Source organism: Salvelinus namaycush, chromosome 18 (assembly GCF_016432855.1).
Source record: "Salvelinus namaycush isolate Seneca chromosome 18, SaNama_1.0, whole genome shotgun sequence".
In the NCBI taxonomy this organism is placed as follows: Eukaryota; Metazoa; Chordata; class Actinopteri; order Salmoniformes; family Salmonidae; genus Salvelinus; species Salvelinus namaycush.
In genome coordinates this window covers 10,676,309-10,695,530 of record NC_052324.1, presented here as the reverse complement: position 1 = coordinate 10,695,530, position 19,222 = coordinate 10,676,309, and the positions used below count along the sequence as shown (strand labels likewise).

Below are 19,222 nucleotides of genomic sequence, written 5' to 3'. Positions count from 1 at the left end.
TGTGGCTCTCTGCAATTTCTCCGGATATTTTGGAGGCATTTCTGAACATGGCGCCAATGTAAACTGAGATTTTTGGATATAAATATAAACATTATCGAACAAAACATACATGTATTGTGTAACATGATGTCCTATGAGTGTCATCTGATGAAGATCATCAAAGGTTAGTGATTAATTTTATCTCTATTTCTGCTTTTTGTTACTCCTCTCTTTGGCTGGAAAAATGGTTGTGTTTTTCTGTGGCTATGTACTGACCTAACATAATCGTTTGGTGTGCTTTCGCCGTAAATCCTTTTTGAAATCAGACACGTTGGCTGGATTCACAACAAGTGTAGCTTTAATTTGGTGTCTTTCATGTGTGATTTCATGAAAGTTAGATTTTTATAGTAATTTATTTGAATTTGGCGCTCTGCATTTTTACTGGCTTTTGGCCAAGTGGGACGTTAGCGTCCCAAATATCCCAGAGAAGTTAACAAGAAATGTGTGGAGTGGTTGAAAAACGAGTTTTAATGACTCCAACCTAAGTGTATGCAAATTCCGACTTCAACTGTATGTGAACCCCTAGGCTAATGACTTCTCCAAAAGCTAATTGGAGTCAGGAGTCAGCTAACCTGGAATCCAATCAACGAGATGAGATTGGATATGTTGGTTAGAGCTGCCATGCACTATAAAAACATTCACAAAATTTGATTTGCTATTCACACGAAGCATTGGCTGATGTGAACCATGCCTCGAACAAAAGAGATCTCAGAAGACCCAAGATTAAGAATTGTAGACTAGCATAAAGCTGGAAAGGGTTACAAAAGTATCTCTAAAAGCCTTGATGTTCATCAGTCCACGGTAAGACAAATTGTCTATAAATGGAGAAAGTTCAGCACTGTTGTTACGCTCCGTAGGAGTGGCCGTCCTGCAAAGATGACTGCAAGTGTACAGCGCAGAATGCTCTATGAGGTTAAGAAGAATCCTAGAGTGTCAGCTAAAGACTTACAGAAATCTCTGGAACATGCTAACATCTCTAAAGAGTCTACGATATGTAAAACACAAAATAATAATGGTGTTCATGGGAGTACATCACGGAAGAAGCCACTGCGGTCCAAAAAAAACATTGCTGCACTTCTGAAGTTTGCAAAAGTGCACCTGGATGTTCCACAGCGCTACTGGTAAGATAGTCTGTTGACAGAAGTAACTAAAGTTGAGTTGTTTGGAAGGAACACAACACTATGTGTGGAGAAAAAAAGGCATAGCACACCAACATTAAATCCTCCTCCCAACTGTAAAGTATGGTGGAGGCAGCATCATGGTTTGGGGCTGCCTCAAGGCCTGGACAGCTTGCTATCATCGACGGAAAAATGAATTTCCATGTTTATCAAGACATTTTGCAGGAAAATGTTAGGCGATCTGTCCACCAATTGAAGCTCAACAGTCGTTGGGTGATGCAACAGGACAATGACCCAAAACACAGAAGTAAATCAACAGCAGAATGGCTTCAACAGAAGAAAATACGCCTTCTGGAGTACCCCAGTCAGAGTCCTGACCTCAACCCGATTGAGATGCTGTTGCATGACCTCGAGAGAAGTTCACACCAGACATCCCAAAAATATTGCAGTTTAAACAGTTTTGAAAAGAGGAATGGTCCAAAATTCCTTCTGACCGTTGTGCAGGTCTGATCCGCAACAGCAGAAAACATTTGGTTGAGGTCATTGCTGCCAAAGGAGGGTCAACCAGTTATTACATCCAAGTGTTCACATACTTTAACCACCCTGCGCTGTAAATGTTTATACGGTGTGTTCAACAAAGACATGAAGACGTATAATTGTTTGTGTCTTATTAGTTTAAGCAGACTGTGTTTGTCTATTGTTGTGTCCTAGATGAGGATCAGATCAAATTTTATGACCAATTTATGCAGAAATCCAGCTATTTCCAAAGGGTTCACATACTTTTTCTTGCCACTGTAGGTTAGGGTTACGGTTAGGGGAAGGGTTAGCTAACATGCTAAGTAGTTGCTAATTAGCTATAATGCTAAAGTTTTCCGTGATGAGATTCGAACATGCAACCAACATATCATGCTAGGGCCTCCCGAGTGGCGCAGCGGTTTATGAGGTGAGGTGTCACTACAGATCCGGGTTCGATCCTGGGCTGTGTTGCAGCCGGACGTGACCAGGAGGCGGCGCACAATTGGCCCAGCATCGTTACTGGTTAAGGTAGGGTTTGGCCGGTTGGGATGTCCTTGTCCCATCGTGCTCTAGCTACTCCTGTGGCGGGCCGGGTGCATGCACGCTGACACGGTTGCTAGTTGACCTCCGACACATTGGTGCGACTGGCTTCCAGGTTAAGCAAGCAGTGTGTCAAGAATCAGTGCAGCTTGGCACGGTCATGTTTCGGAGGACGCATGGCTCTCAACCTTTGCCTCTCCTGAGTCCGTATGGGAGTTGCAGCAATGGGACAAGACTATAATACCAATTTAGATATCACGAAAAAGGGATGAAAAGTTTTCAAAAAATTTAACATCATGCTCATTTCAATGTCCTGGATTTACATTTACTATGTTATGTCTAGTTTATGAGACCAGTCTGACCAAGCAGGCAGACCAGGCAGTGCAGGGGGGAGCCCAGGCAGACCAGGCAGTGCAGGGGGGAGCCCAGCCAGTCTTTAAACAGGCTTAACTGGCAGTCAGGCCTTTAGCATCTGAAGGCGATGCTGAAAGGATCTAAGCAGGAGGGGGAGTGTGTGTGTGTGTGTGTGTGTGTTTGTCTGCGTGTGTGGGAGAGAGTGAAAGAGTAAGGGGGGGGGGAAGAGAGCCGAGCACTGTGAGAATTTGTGCCATGTTAGCATCCACCCAGCAACTCCGTCAATACTGCGTACAGCTTGGAAACTGGCAGAGGTCCCTGGTGCTGCATTCGCAGGCTCCGTCAGTGAGAGAGAGCAGCTTCCACGACCCCCCCCCCCCCGATCACTGTGCTGCTCGAGAGGTTTCTCTCAGTGATAGCACATCCACTAGAGCACCGGCCGTTACTGCTGCATAGGAGGAAGTGGGGACAGGAGGAGAGCTGAACGGGAGATACGGAGTGGGAATACTCTAGAAGAGCGAGCCAATCCCGGAGGAGGGACAGTATTCTCGGAGGACTGGTTTGATAGTATGCTACCGTGCTCCACAGGGAAGGCTGAACATTGGGACGTTTGACAGACAGGCACTCGACAGTGCACCTGCTCCACACTGGATTGTTGGGTAAAATTATTTTCCTCATTTACAGTCAGCAAGGGCTGATTTTATGATTGTGCTTGTTACTGCTGATATATCTTAGTGTGGTGCTTAGTATATCAAATGGACTATACTACATTCAGTGTTCTGCATGTGGTACAGCACTATGTCCATTCAGCATTATAGAGCCAAGGAAGTACCTTGTTTCTGGGCCAGTTCCACATATTTCTGCAGTCCTGCTTAAAGAAGTGGAGAAATGTGGTGCAGTGATATATCAAATACTCTGACACACAGTACACCAATAAACACAAGGCACTTCACAAATATGTACACTTATACAGTGACAAGTGTGTGTTTATGTTAGGGAAATTACAGTAATATTGCCTCAATTAGGAAGTCTTTCATTGAGGGATATTCTGCCCTCAACACAATGAAAGGTCCACTGAGGGAGATAATAATTGTTTAGTTTCATTTTGATATAGTGTGTGTGTGTGTGTGTGTGTGTGTGTGTGTGTGAGTGAGTGTGTGCAATTCATGTGTACCTAGGTGCTGAACGTGTGAAATGCCTGAGAAATTGGTTATTTCAATCGTTGTTTCTGACCATGGAAACTGGTCCTCTGCAGGAATGGACACCCCTCTGTAAAATTCTATTCTGGTTTTCCATGACATCACAACTCCTTTGGCCTAATTTGGAGGCAAATGCTGAAAGTAGCACAAATGCCCTGACACTACATCTCTGTAGTGCCGCTGCCAGCTACTCAGCGTTACATATTTCTTTAATTCTTCATTATTTTTTGTTTATCTGTCAACTTCAAAATCAGACTCAATGTTTCTGTGCATGTTTTTCTCCAGATAGTGGTCTTTTTTAATTGAAGTAAATTCAGTTCAGTTTCAAGTTTGGTGTGAAGTTACATGGTTAAACACAACTAATTGTAAGTAGATAGAACTTCTCTGGTACCACGTGGTATTCCTGCCTTATCCCACCAAGTGTACCAATGGTTACCCTCTGATTTCCACAACGAGTTCAACAACCTGACCTCTGCAGCCTGATCATGGAAAAAAACACATTTCAGAGATCATATGTTACATTCTAGACTTAACAACTTTCAGCATCTATTGAATGGCAACTTAACTGTCTATTAGGCGTAGTATCTACATGGAACCTTGTTCATCTTGGACATATGCATTATCACATGAATTAACTGTGATGGAGTAAACGTTACTGTACAATTATGAACCTTCTGTTTCCATGGAACTGCCATGACCGAAGACACATTTTACAGTGGTGAAACAACATAAAAAGCAGCGTTCGATTTTGACCTTAAATAACTATCGTTTTTGGACAACAAACTTAAACAAGCATGCCAGCATATGCAAGACAAAGGGTTAATGCACTTAGTCACAAATGTAGGATTGTTTCCCATGCTTCTAGGGCCTCTCATTGGGGAATCTGATTAGCTCCAATGCAATGTTTTATAATACATCCAGTGTAAAACTGGTAGCCTCTGGAAATAAACAAAGTCACTCAAGCTTCTTTCCATCCTTTAACCTAGAGTCGATGTCCACGCCCCCACGGAAATCTAATTTGCATAATACACAAATCCCCATTTAAAAAACGGGTCAATTTAAACTAGAGATAGTCACACTAAGTGCAAACCACATGGGATGGTGTATCGCTGCAGAATGCTGTGGTAGCAATGCTGGTTAAGTGTGCCTTGAATTCTAAATGAATCACAGACAGTGTCACCAGCAAAGCACCATCACACCACCTCCTCCATGCTTCACGGTGGGAAGCACACATGCGGAGATCATCAGTTGACCTACTCTGAATCTCAAAGACACGGCTGTTGGAACCAAAAATCTCAAATTTGGACTCATCAGACCAAAGGATAGATTTCCACCGGTCTAACGTCCATTGCTTGTGTTTCTTTGCCCAAGCAAGTCTCTTCTTTTTGGTGTCCTTTAGTAGTGGTATCTTTGTAGCAATTCGACCATGAAAGCCTGATTCACGCAGTCTCCTCTGAACAGTTGATGTTGAGACGTGTCTGTTACTTGAACTCTGTGAAGCTTTTATTTGGGCTGCAATTTCTGAGGCTGGTAAGTCTAATGAACTTATCCTCTGCAGCAGAGGTAACTCTGCAGGTTTTATAATATATCAAGAATGTTACAAATTAGAACTTCACAGGCTTGATTAGGCTCAGGACAAACAAGGTAAATAGCTGTTAAATGCCCTTATCAGCCATGGATGAAAGCGAGAGGCCTAATCTTTAACCAAGGCCTGATTTACCTGTGGAACAGGTGTTAGATGAATTAAATATGAATATAATAACCAATTGATATGTTAAATAACCAGTCACCCGCGCTTGGGGGACAATTGATCCTGTTCGTTCATCTACAGCATCGAGAAACCACATACTTACAGAAGGAAAACATACCGTCGCTGTCTGATGAAAACCATCTCCAAAACTTCATATTTTCTGGAAATGGAAAATTTGTACATTTTCCTATCACTCCCCTTAATGTATTCTGAAGATATTATGACTCTAGGTAGGACCAAGAACATTTATTCAAAATAGCTTCAGAAGTTTCCTAATTGCATGTTCGTACATACAATTAGGAAACTTCTGAAGCTATTTTGAATAAATGTTCTTGGTCCTACCTAGAGTCATAATATCTTCAGAATACATTAAGGGGAGTGACTGCATTCAATAAATGTAATAAAATGTATTTATTTTATTTTACAAGGTTAGACAGCGATGATACACTCTTGCATAGCATTACTGGTGAAGATCTGACCGCATTGAACTGAGGACTTTTAAAGGCCCAATGCAGCAGTTTTTTTTAATCTACATTTGCATTTGACATTTTAGTCATTTATCAGTTTTCGGAAGATGGGTAGGGACCATTGGGATGCCAGGACAGAGAAAAGCTTTGACTGGCCTGAGCAGTAGCTGACGTGCTGTAGGGGTGGGACAGCCAAGAGACCAGGCGTGGCAGAACGGAGTGCTCAGAGTTGGGATGTAGGGTTTGAGCATAGCCTGAAGGTGGGGAGAGGCAGTTCCCCTTGCTGCTCTGTAGGCAAGCACCATGGTCTTGTAGTGTATGTGTGCTTTGACTGGAAGCCAGTGGAGTGTACGGAGGAGCGGGGTGACGTGGGAGATCTTGGGAAGGTTGAACAGCAGACGGGCTGCGGAGTTTTGGATAAGTTGCAGGGGTTTGATGGCACAAGCAGGGAGCCCAGCCAACAGAGAGTTGCAGTAGGCCAGAAGGAATATGAGGAGTGCCTGGATTAGGATTTACGCTGCTTCCTGTGTGAGGAAAGGTCATACTCTATAGAAGTTGTAGAGCTTGAACCTGCAGGAGCGAGTCATTTTTTAAATGTTTGCAGAGAACAACAGGGTACTGTCCAGGGTCTTTCCTAGGTTCTTTGCACTCTGGGGGGGGGGGGCTCTGGAGTAGTCGACCGTGATGAGAGGAAGAGCAGCGCCATCTTGTCAAGATGAGCTTGAGGTGGTGGGCCGACATCCAAGCAGAGATGTGTGTCGCCACCTGGGTGTCAGAGGGGAATGATAAAGTTGAGTGTCATCTGCATAGCAATGATAAGAGAGACCATGAGAGGATGTGACTTGGTGTATAGAGGAAAGGGCCTAGAACCGAGCCCTGGGGGATACCAGTAATGAGAGCACATGGTGCAGACACAGATCCTCTCCACGCCACCTGGTAGGATCGAACTGCCAGGTAGGATGCAATCCAGGAGTGTGCAGAGCTTGAGATGCCCAGCCCTGAGAGGGTGGAGAGGAGGATCTGATGGTTCACGTTGTCTAAGGCAGCAGATAGATCTTGGAGGCTGAGAATAGTTGAGAGAGTCAGCTTTGGCAGAGCGGAGAGCCTCTGTGACACAGAGGAGAGCAATCTCGGTTGAGTGACCCGTCTTGAAGCCTGACTGGTTAGGCTCAAGAAGATCGTTCTCAGAGTGATAATGAGAGAGACAGCATGCTCAAGTGTTTTGTAAAAGAAAGAAAAGAAAACAAAGAAGGGATAGCGATCTGTTGTTATTTTTGACATTGGAGGGTTTGAGTTTTTGTTTCTTGAGGAAGGGAGTGATTTTGGCCATCTTGAAGTCAGGGGGGATGCAGCCAGTGGTCAGTTGATGATGGAAGGTCTCCAGAGATAGTCTGAAGAGGGGATGGGGTCGAGTGGGCAGGTTGTCGGGCGGCTGGAAATCACTAGTCGCAGGATTTCATCTGGAGAGCGAGGGGTTGAGACTCCTGTGATGAGACGCATGTGGCAGGGACTCCAGACTATTTCGGAGATAAAGGGAAAGCCAGACACAACGCGGATACCGACATCTCACTCCCGGACAAGCTAAACAAGTCCTTTGCCCGCTTCGAGGAAAAAAAAAACACTGAGCCGCCGACGTGGGCACCTGCCTCTCACAAGGACTGTGTGCTCCCAATCGGCGTGGCTGACGTGAGTCAGTAGCGCTGACTTCTGTCATCATGAAGTGCTTTGAGAGGCTAGTTAAGACCCACTACACTTTGCATATCGCCCCAACAGATCCACGGATGCCTCATTGCCATTGCACTGCACACTGCCCTATTTCAACTGGACAAGAGGAATACCTATGTGAGAATGCTGTTCATCGACTACAGCTCAGCCTTCAACAAGAACATTGCCCTCCAAGCTCATCACTAAGCTCAGGGCCCTCGGTCTGTACTCCTCCCTGTGCAACTGGGTCCAAGACTTCCTGACAGCCGACCCCAGGTGGTGAAGGTAGGCAACAACACTTCCGCCACGCTGATCCTCAACATGGGGATCCCACATGGGTGTGTGTTAAGCCCCCTCTTGTACTCCCTGTTAAACCATGACTGCGTGGCTATGCACATCTCCAACTCAATCATCAAGTTTGCTGACAACACATCAGTGGTAGGCCTGACTACCAACAACAACGAGACAGCCTACAGGGAGGAGGTGAGAGCCCTGGTGGAGTGGTGCCAGGAAAATAACCTCTCCCTCAATGTCAACAAAATGAAGGAGATGATCGTGGACTACAGGAAACAGCAGAGAGAGCACAACCCGACCCACATCGACGGGTCTCAGTGTAGAGAGTCAAAAGCAGTTCCTCAACGTGCAAATCACTGAGGAACTGAAATGGTCCCTCCACACCGACACTGTGATGGAGGATAAAGAAGAAATTCAGCTGTGTCCCTAAGACCCGTAGCTTCTATCTCCAGGGCATCAAACTGTTTAGGCTGGGTTACTGTACAGCACTTTGTGACATCAGCTGATGTAAGAAGGGCTTTATAAATACATTTGATTGATTGATTGAACAGTCATCACTACTAGTTGGCTTACCGCCCAGTACTCTACTCTGCACCTGGTACAGTCTTGGCCAAAAGTTTTGAGAATGACACAAATATTAATTCTCACAAAATCTTCTGCCTCAGTTTGTATGATGGCAATTTGCATATACTCCAAAATGTTATGGAGAGTGTATATATAAGTACAGGCTTCCCTCCATCAGTGCTCAGACTGTCTGCAATAGGCTGAGAGAGGCTGGACTGAGGGATTGTAGGCCTGTTGTAAGGCAGGTCCTCACCAGACATCACCGGCAACAACGTCGCCTATGGGCACAAACCCACCATTGCTGGACCAGACAGGACTGGCGAAAAGTGCTCTTCACTGACGAGTTGTGGTTTTGTCTCACCAGGGGTGATGGTCGGATTCGTATTTATTGTTGAAGGAATGAGCGTTACACCAAGGCCTGTACTCTGGAGCAGGATCGATTTGGAGGTGGACTGACTGACTGTTACTTTTGATTTTGACCCCCCCCCTTTGTTCAGGGATCCATTATTCCATTTCTGTTAGTTACATGTCTGTGGAACCTGTTCAGTTTGTATGTTGTTGAATCTTTTTATGTTTATACAAATATTTACACATGTTAAGTTTGCTGAAAATAAACGCAGTTGACAGTGAGAGGAGGTTTCTTTTTTTGCTGAGTTTATGTACAGTGCCTTAAGTATTCCCACCCCTTGAATTTTTCCACATTTTGTTGTTACAGACTGACTTTAGATGAAATTGAGTTTTGTAACTGGCCTACACAAAGTGGAATTATGTTTTTTGAATTTCTTACAAATTAATAAAAAAAGAAAAACTGAAATCTCTTGAATCAGTAAGTATTCAACCCCTTTGTTATGGCAAGCCTAAATAAGTTCAGGTGTAAGAATTTGGTTAACAAGTCACATAAGTTGCATGGACAATAATAGTGTTTAACATGATTTTTGAATGACTACCTCTTCTCTGTACCCCACACATACAATTATTTGTAAGGTCCCTCAGTCAAGCAGTGAATTTCAAACACAGATTCAACCACAAAGACCAGGGAGGTTTTCCAATGCCTCGCAAAGAAGGGCACCTATTGGTAGATGGGTGTAAACAGACATTGAATATCCCTTTGAGTATGGTGACATTATTAATTACAGTTTGGATGGTGCATCAATACACTGTCACTACAAATATACAGGATTCCTTAACTCAGTTGCCGGAGAGGAAGGAAACCGCTCAGGGATGTCACCATGAAAATATGGAAGCCTGTACAGAATAAAAAATATTCCAAAACATGCATCCTGTTTGTAACAAGGTACTAAAGTAATACTGCAAAAACAGTGGCAAAGCAATTAACTTTTTGTCCTGAATACAAATGTTTGGGGCAAATCCAATACAGCACAATAGAGCTAAGCACAGGCAAAATCCTAGAGGAAAACCTGGTTCAGTCTGCTTTCCACCAGACACTGGGAGATGAATTCACCTTCCAGCAGGACAATAACCTGAAATATAAGGCCAAATCTACACTGGAGGTGCTTACCAAGAAGACGGTGAATGTGGCTGAGTTACATTTTTGTCTTAAATCTACTTGAAAATCTATGATAAGACTTAAATGGGTGTGAATGCTTATGTAAATGTATATATTTCCGTGTTTAATTTTCAATACATTTGCAAACATTTCTAAAAACCTGTTTTCACTTTAATTATGGGATATTTTGTATAGATGGGCGAGGGGGAATTTTTTTAATTCAGGCTGTAACAACAATGTGGAATAAGTCAAGGGGTATAAATACTTTCTGAAGGCACTGTATTCTCGACATAGCTCATCCTACTGAACTACTGCTGTACATATATGTTCCTACTTATATATTGTCCATACTGTCTATACATATTTATATTCTGAACTCTGACATTGCTCGTTCTGATATTGTTTGTTCAGAATTGTTTTTAATTTGGGGGGTGGGGTGGGATTATTTGGGTATTGGTATTCTACTGTTAGACACTTACTGCACTGCTGGAGCTAGAAACATAAGCTTTTCGCTGCACCTGCTTTAACATCTGCTAATCTGTGTACGCAACAAATACAATTTTAGGGTCGTTTTGTGTAAGTGGGACCAGTGGACTCCATAGGCTGAGTAAATGAGGAGCTCATGTCATCATTCTTTTTTTTCCAAAGAGAGGGAGGAGGGGAGGAAAATACTTTCCCAGGGTTGGAGACAGAGGCTTGGAATTTAGAGTGATAGATAGCAGCTTTAGCAGCAGATGTAGAGAAGAAGGAATGGAAGGATAGGTCCTCCGGAAGTTTAGATTTCCTCCATTTTCGCTCAGCTTTCCACTGTCCTGTTCTATGAGCACACAGTGAATCTCAATGTTAAATCATTTCAGGGTAACAATTAAGTACCTTACTGTAATAGTTTTCCTTTTAAAATTGTCAAAAATTAACAGAAATAGCTTTTTTTTAGCAAAAAAACGATTTCTCAAGCAATAATTTTGCTAGGACTGTCTGGAGGTGGTCTGAGTGAAGGGCCCAATTGGACGGCTATGTAACCTGAAAACTAGCTGTTATTAGCAGAGAGGTTTGGAACTCTCTTTGTTATTGGTCTGTTGACGTATTTCCGCCTGGTGATGTCAGCAGGCAAGCCAAAACTCCACCCATGCAAAACCTGCTGATTAGACGATCCTGTTTCAATTGTAACTTCAACCAGCTGGAAATAACACTAATATATATTTTTTTCTTCCAACTTTTACAGTGTTATTTTCATCAGCTGTTGTACAATATGATACAAAGCACAGGGAAAACTGAATTTTGACTGCACTGGGCCTTTAAGGTGAAAATGGCACCCTACTGTATGGTTGCTTGAGGAACCAAAATCATTTCTGATACAGATTTACTGAAGCTACTGTACATGTGACTCTTGATGTCACTGAATGCCCAAGGCAGTTCAGTTCAGGTATAGTCTGTGTGGAGTTTGTCTCTTTAGGGAAAAGGGTTACTTACTACCTGGCCTGCTGTATCTGTTTGTGTGTGGGCTTCATCATGACCTGGATGGGTCAACATTCTCCTGGCAGTATAAGGTGGAGATGCAGGTGTGGAAAGTTGTTATATCTGGGAATCACATTTTTTCCCCTTATTTTACCTGGTGTGTGATACCAACCCCTCAGGTGTGCCACATCGGTGATCAAGTAAGGTGCTATTGGCTGTGGTGCAGCTAAATGTTCATGCAGTTGGAGTCCTTAACTGGAGTCTGTTTAGATATGAAGTATGTTTACCTGGGCTGCTCAAAAAAAGTAAAGTCCCTTTTCTGAGAAATGGAGGTGGCCATCGATTTGAATTTGGTCCTCTGTGTTTAACATTCTTGTCGATAAAAAAAAAAATATATATATTTTGTTTCACACATCCATACTTGGGGTGGTGATGGATGGATGGGGGGGGGGGGGGGGGCTAGTGCCTAAGGTTTGAGCCATAATGGCTTATTCCCAGCTTCATTCCAGTGAAAAATATTACATTTGTGGGGAGAAGTGAGTGAAACTGACAGCTTGTTTGCAGGAAGGATCATTAGCACTGCTTGGGGACAGGCCCAATGGTGAGTGACTGGGATCTGCGTCATGTTGTGAGAACCAAATCTGCTTAACCTACTTTGGGTTAGCACAAAATATCTCGGGCTTGCTTGAACCTCACAATAGCAGCCTTTCTGGTGCAGTTTTGATGTTCATAAAATATTAATTTGTACGGAATTATTGATATGGCAACATGGAAGATATAGTGCTCTTCCCTTACAAAAAAATACTGTGTGTGTGTGTGTGTATATATATCTAATTGTTGTTGTTGTTGAAATTTCAGGCGTGGTTTTTGGACACCTGTGAAGTTTTCCCTTGTGAAAAAATAAATTCCCCATGTGACATTTTTCCCCCAGGTTTATTTTCTATTACTTCCAGCTACAGCTGGTCTCCCATCCAGGGACCGACCAGCTATACAGGGGTTGTTTACATTTACTTTGTTTACAAACAGTGGTGTAAAACAAGCTTATATTTTGTGTTCTGATGGGGTATGACAGTTAAACTAAGCTCATGAGGCATTTATACGTTGTACACTGAGTATACCAAACATTAGGAACACCTTCCTAATATTGAGTTGCACCCCCCTCCCCATTTTGCCCTCAGAACAACCTGAATTCGTCGGAGCATGGACTCTACAAGGTGTCAAAAGCGTTCCACAGGGATGCTGGCCCATGTTGACTCCAAATGCTTCCCACAGTTATGTCAAGTTGGCTGGATGTCCTTCGGGTGGTGGACCGTTCTTGATACACACGGGAAACTATTGAGCGTGAAACCCAGCAGCGTTGCAGTTCGTGAGACAAACCGGTGCGCCTGGCACCTACTACCATACCCCGTTCAAAGGCACTTAAATATTTAGTCTTGCCCTTTTACCCTCTGAATTGCACACATAAACGACCCATGTCTTAATTGTCTCAAAGCTTAAAACTCCTTCATTGACCTGTCTCCTCCATTTCATCTACACTGATTGAAGTGGATTTAACAAGTAACATCAATAAGGGATCATATCTTTCACCTGGATTCACTGGTCAATATATGTCATGGAAAGAGCAGTTGTTCTTAATGTTTTGTATACTCAGTGTATTCTTCAAGAATTTATGGGTTCATATTTATAAGTCCAAAAACGGATGTAGCAACTAAGGATTGCCCCTTTTACAGGCAGTGACCTTCAGACAGCAGAACTATGTCGCCATTTGAATGTGATCCATTAACCTGCCCCAAAAACAATTATTCTGTCCACTGTTTTGCGAATGTCTTGCAAAATCGTTCCCTTGTCCTGCATTTGGGCTTTTTAGATTTTGTCACCCTAATTCCACCGGTGGAAACATTGCTACTGCAACATGTGAACACCGTCTTTTCACATGTGAGGAGAATAACATTATTTCAACCCCACATGTGAATCTGAAATTCCATATGTGGAAGTGAGATTTTCACAGTTGGAGTTTTCTTACATGTGAAAATGCAAATTTCAAATGTGAAACTGCATTTCACATGTGTGGTGAAAACAACATGTTATTCTTCTCACATGTGAAAAGGTGGTGTTACCATGTGAACTATAATTTAGTACATGTGAAATCTTAAGCTCAACATGTGAAAACAGCTATTTCACGTGTGAAAATATGATTTTCAAATGTGAAATTGCATTTTTTTTGTAAGGGTTCAGTCTTAATTAAGTTTTTGACTGTTATTGATTTCTTCATAGGGAAACATCGTTCTAATACAAAATTACATTTTGAGATGTGTTTGTTTGTTGGTGCGTCATTGAGAGTAGAAATTATGAACTGTTGCCATGGAGATTTTCACAAATTGTGTAGGGAAAAACAAACGCCCACATTCTTCTCAAAAAGAACCAGGCGTACCCAGTTGTTTATCATGCTCAGCTTCTATATTGCCTTTTAAAAAGGTGACAAAACTGACTCTTGATCATTTAATTCCATGCTACAAAATAAGTCGAATGGAAATATCCTTCAACTTCTTGAATGTTCTTGTGATCATTTTGAGTTGAATGTATTGCGAAGTATTTACACACACACATACTGTCCTAACAGTTTGAGAGTGATGACACGGCACAAACTTTTTACTGGGTGAAATGTGTTTTGTCATTCAGAAGAGCGATCTTTCCATGTCTCACTTGGTCTCTAATACTTTCACCACTGCTCCATTCAACAGGTCTAGCTTGATTTTTTTCTTCCTTTGTTTTTTACCTCATGGACATTAAGCTGTCCTCTGAATATCAAGTACTCCCTTTTAGTTGCACCACCAAAGGATGTTTTGCTATTGCTAATGAATCATACTGTTCTTATGCTTCTTACTGTAGTACCGCATTCATATTCCTATCAACCGCTGTATTGTTAAGCAACACCAAGTGGGTTGAAATACCACAAGTTCTGGCAGGGGTGTGTGGGCAGTGTTTGGCAGCAAAACAAAGGTGGTTTTGAAACTCATGGGGCCTCTGCTTCCCTTCACTACAGCGTGACATTAAAGTGAATAGGTGCAAAGGCTGTTAATGGTTAACACTTATGTATGCAACATGTCATGTGTTAAGTAACAATGTACGTGGAAAAATGTTACCAATTAACACTATTACTTCCACTTTAAGGGCATTTGGACACATGCACATGCACACGCACATGCACACACACACACACGGTAGAGAGAGAAGGGTTGAAAACAAGTGACAACCTTTTCTCAGCCTTACATTGTTGCCAAGTGTTGCTGGAGGGCAGAGCACACAGGAATAGTAATAGCTGCTCTATACAACCTCAACCAAGTTTGGGCCTCACAGACATACTGTATTAAAGAAATCGCTAAAATATGGAGTTCTCTTCTCTGATCTAATATATGTACAGACGGGCAGGTTGACGGACAACTACATACCCTTTCCTTTTCAAACGAGTGGTTGATGAGGCAGTTTTTTTGGTGGAAATCAAATATGTTTGAACAATGCCACGGAGAGGACTGTGGATGGTGTTGTGAATGCTAATGGCTGTTAGTGTTAGGCTTGTCTTAACTACCACAGTGGCCTTTCCAGGACTTTGTCCATGTTTCTCAGCATCATGAATAGCTTGAAAAGCATATTGGTTCATTGTAAAAATGTTGAGCCATGGTTGATATACTGTAAGTATTGTATTTCAATTTCCAAAATGGGCAGTGGTTCACATAAATGCAGGAGAAGGGCTTCACTACAGGAGAAGGGCTTGCGAAAACTCTAGGTTACTTACGTAACCCTGGTTCTGTGAGATGTCTCACTATGGGATGCGCCTGGGTGTGTCCATAAGCTCGAAATATCCAATCACACAGCTGTTGGAGTCCGACAAGTCGAGTGGCGAATGAGAGCCCCTTCTCTCCATAAAGGGAGCCTTTAACCCACCAAACTGCATGCCTCTCCTCCTTGCACTCTTGCTCATCTTCCTTGCGATCTCACTCATATTCATATAGACCCGGGGTTACGTAAGTAATCTTGAGTTCTATTTCAAATACTCGTTTTGATGTCTCACCATGGGACAACTCCCATAATGCAGACATGCTCTCCGAAGCCAGTGTAATTCCAACAGCATCATCCCTCAGATGCCACAAGTATGCCACAAAAAAGGTGCAGAGACATCCAGTCGGTAAAGACCTTATTAAAGTATAAGGGGTGGCTGTACGTGCCAAAATGCAAATCTCCCATAATGAGATGCCATTGAACAGTGCCCAAGAGGTAGCCATACCTCTGGTGTAATGAGCCCTTCTCGGGCTGTAGCCTTTGCTATTATATTTTCCAATACAACAGTCTCCACCCTCCAAAGATAGCTGTTAACGAGGTAGGGGGGCCTGCCCTTGTAGGGAGGTGCCCAAAAAATGCTCCAGGGCGCTACAACACAATTGCCACTGAGCCTAGGCATACAAGAGTGGGTTTGGGTACCCAGGAGGACCCCGGGGCAAACTGAAGGCACGGACGGTCGCTTTGCAGCCATAGGGTAGATGGAAAAGCAGGTTAGAAAGAGAAACATGACATTTCCCCGCTTTCCAGCAGCACAACAGGCTACCATGGGAAAGCCTCAAGCACAACAGGCCACGATGGGAAAGCCTCAAGCACAACAGGCCACGATGGGAAAGCATCAAGCACAACAGGCCACGATGGGAAAGCCTCAAGCACAACAGGCCACGATGGGAAAGCCTCAAGCACAACAGGCCACGATGGGAAAGCATCAAGCACAACAGGCCACGATGGGAAAGCCTCAAGCACAACAGGCCACGATGGGAAAGCCTCAAGCACAACAGGCCACGATGGGAAAGCCTCAAGCACAACATGTCCCATGTAGTGGACCCGAATGGACCCAAGGACAATCAGACCAAATTGGATCAGAGTGACAAAAAAAGTATGTTTATCAGCCAAGTTGCTCTTCTGGTTAACAAATAGGTCTTTATATGTTGGCTAAGCCTTTACAAGTCAATAAAGTCACCTTATTAGTGTAAAATAAGTATGCTATAGGCTATGCAGAGCCGTGGTCGGTCCATTCGGGTCCAACCGAGTCTATCAGCTGTAGTTACATAGACCCAAGACCCGATGACAATCAAACAGGACCCGTCTTGGGTGGACCCTTGAAGACCTCTAGTCCCATGTGAGGTGCTAAATGCTTGAAGACCTCTAGTCCCATGTGAGGTGCTAAATGCTTGAAGACCTCTAGTCCCATGTGAGGTGCTAAATGCTTGAAGACCTCTAGTCCCATGTGAGGTGCTAAATGCTTGAAGACCTCTAGTCCCATGTGAGGTGCTAAATGCTTGAAGACCTCTAGTCCCATGTGAGGTGCTAAATGCTTGAAGACCTCTAGTCCCATGTGAGGTGCTAAATGCTTGAAGACTGGTTTTGTGTAAGTGACATGCACCCTCAACTACAGAGGGTGTTACCCTACTGTAAATGTCCAGGCCTGTGTGACAGGTGAGATGGCAGTTAACTGGACCTTTTAGGAGATCGTCCCTCTGTTTCCAAGGGATGATCTGTGTAGGTCACACCACTTCTCCAAAACGCATCTCCTGTTTTACCAGACAGTGGGCGTGTGGGAGGAGCACTGTCACTCTGGTGAAAGGTCTTGACTTGTCGGCTTGTCGCAGGCAAATCTCATTTGGGTCCGCAGATCCCTGCGTAACGGTAACTACCAGGACTGGTTCAATGCGGGAGAGTGATCTCCACCAACCAGGGTATCCTTGGTCATTTGAAGGGCTCGACGATGAGGGATAAGCCTGTGGCAGGCCTAGGAGAGAGAAAAAGCTTAGGGCATTACCCTTGAGAGGCTGTGCCAGTGCTTCCACTCCTACTGGTGCATAAACACTAAATAGGGACGGGTTCTCCAAAACCCTCCATAGGGTTGTCGCTTTTTACAGTCTGTCTGGGTAGATGCAGAGGGCGGGCTCTCAGGAACTGGTTTAAAGTTCCAGCGAGAGCGTGTCATGCGCACCCCGGGACATGATAACATTGCAGGGGGAGGGCAGAGAGTGTGTTCCATTGCTGGGATATCCTCGTAATGCGTCCGAGGCATATGGGCATAACGTTTTATCCAAAACAACATGCCTGATCCTCTTGGACTGTGTCCCTAGCAGGTGGCAATGGGTATGGCTATACCGTGTCACCGAGTGGTGTTTTTGCGCGAGAGAGCAGCCAACGAAATGACACAATGCTTCAACCGGCGTAGCTTAAAGGTGGAAGGAATGCTTGTAACCCAGATGTCCTAATCCTAAGCAATAGATCAGCTAAGTGTCTGGTCGTCTTGGCCCTACCTCGGACAGGAGGGCTAATAAGAGCAAACATTTCCCCAAAGGGAGAGTAGAGATAACAAATCCCCGACTGCGTGATCAAGCGCAGGTAGGAACGGGACGAGGAGAAAATTGACTTGGTGTACCAGATTTCCTCGGACCAGAAAATATGAGTAATGGAAAACCTTACTGACTGTCTTATAGCTCGATAGAGTTTTCCGTCAATAGAGCTAAGTTGCCATAGGATTTCCCCAAAGAGAAACCCAGTGGGTTACGGCGATCTTTGATGTGAACCCCGGAAACCTGTTCCCCTGTTTTAGTGTATGGAAACGGGGGAATTGACTGCCACCTCCTGGTGATAGCACTGAGGAGGTACTCATGTGAGCCTGTTTAAACTGTGTTGCTCGCGCAGTAGGCGGTAAGAGGCGAAAATGCCGCAAGGCAAGGGGAGCCATGGTTATGGCAATCTGTCATTCAGCTCCGTCAGTCAGAAGAGACTGGAGGGAGAGAGGACATGCTGACTGTCGTCCTGGCTTAAAACATGAGAAGGTGCCTAGGGGATAGCGAAAGGGCGTGTGCACATCCCCCATTTTCCCATGTGAGCGAAGACATTGGCAGTCTGCTGAGTTGCCAGGGGTCTTGGCCCCCCAAAGACAGCTTGTTGCCTCCTCCCTGCTGTGAGGCTATGGCGAGTTGCAGTGACCAACAGGCTGCCACGGGGCCTGGGAGGCTTCGCCTTCTTTCATACGCATTTCACACATCTGCATGGGTGTCACGGGCATCCAGGAGGTCCACTGTTTCTTTGTCTGTTAAGCTGGAAAAGCTTAGCCAAAGTGCCTTTTCTTCCAACACCGCCAGGCTCACGGTATGACCACAGCCAGGGATGGCATTACGTGAAGCCCAGCGGTTTAGATCCGTAATCATACAGATCTCATCCCAAGCATCCTTATTCAGGGTCCCCGAATCCAGTTGCTTCCACACATCCTTCACTAACTCTGCTTGGTAAGCCAACAATAAAGAGGTCACGTTAAGTGCTCTGATTGACAAGGCCAGGGCTTTGTACGTCTTATGGAAAATGGAGGCAGAAAAGCACTCTGTCTTTCTAGGGAGGGAACTTCCAGTAGTGTTGGTTGAAAGTGGTAAGCCAGTGACGGCTCCACCATGGGAGGGTCGGAAAACCCAGATTCTTCCATATTGTTCATGTCCATTCTCGGGAAACCCCTAGCCAGGATATTGCTGGCAAGGGGCTTATCTCATGAGCTCCTAGCCTCTCTGATGCAGGCTGGGAACGCGGGAAGCAGTTGCTTAGCAGGATGGTAGTCTTTTCCCATCGTATAGGTCCCTTCCGGGATCCTGAGCCCCCAAGGGAGCTGGCCACTCGATGTTGTGGTGGGTTGTGGGGAGTTGAGC

General features: G+C 44.3%; 1 pseudogene; it reads left to right on the top strand.

The window, feature by feature from the left end:
* The window catches only part of LOC120063532, a 32,697-nt pseudogene that overhangs the window by 12,125 nt on the left and 1,350 nt on the right, over positions 1-19,222 (top strand).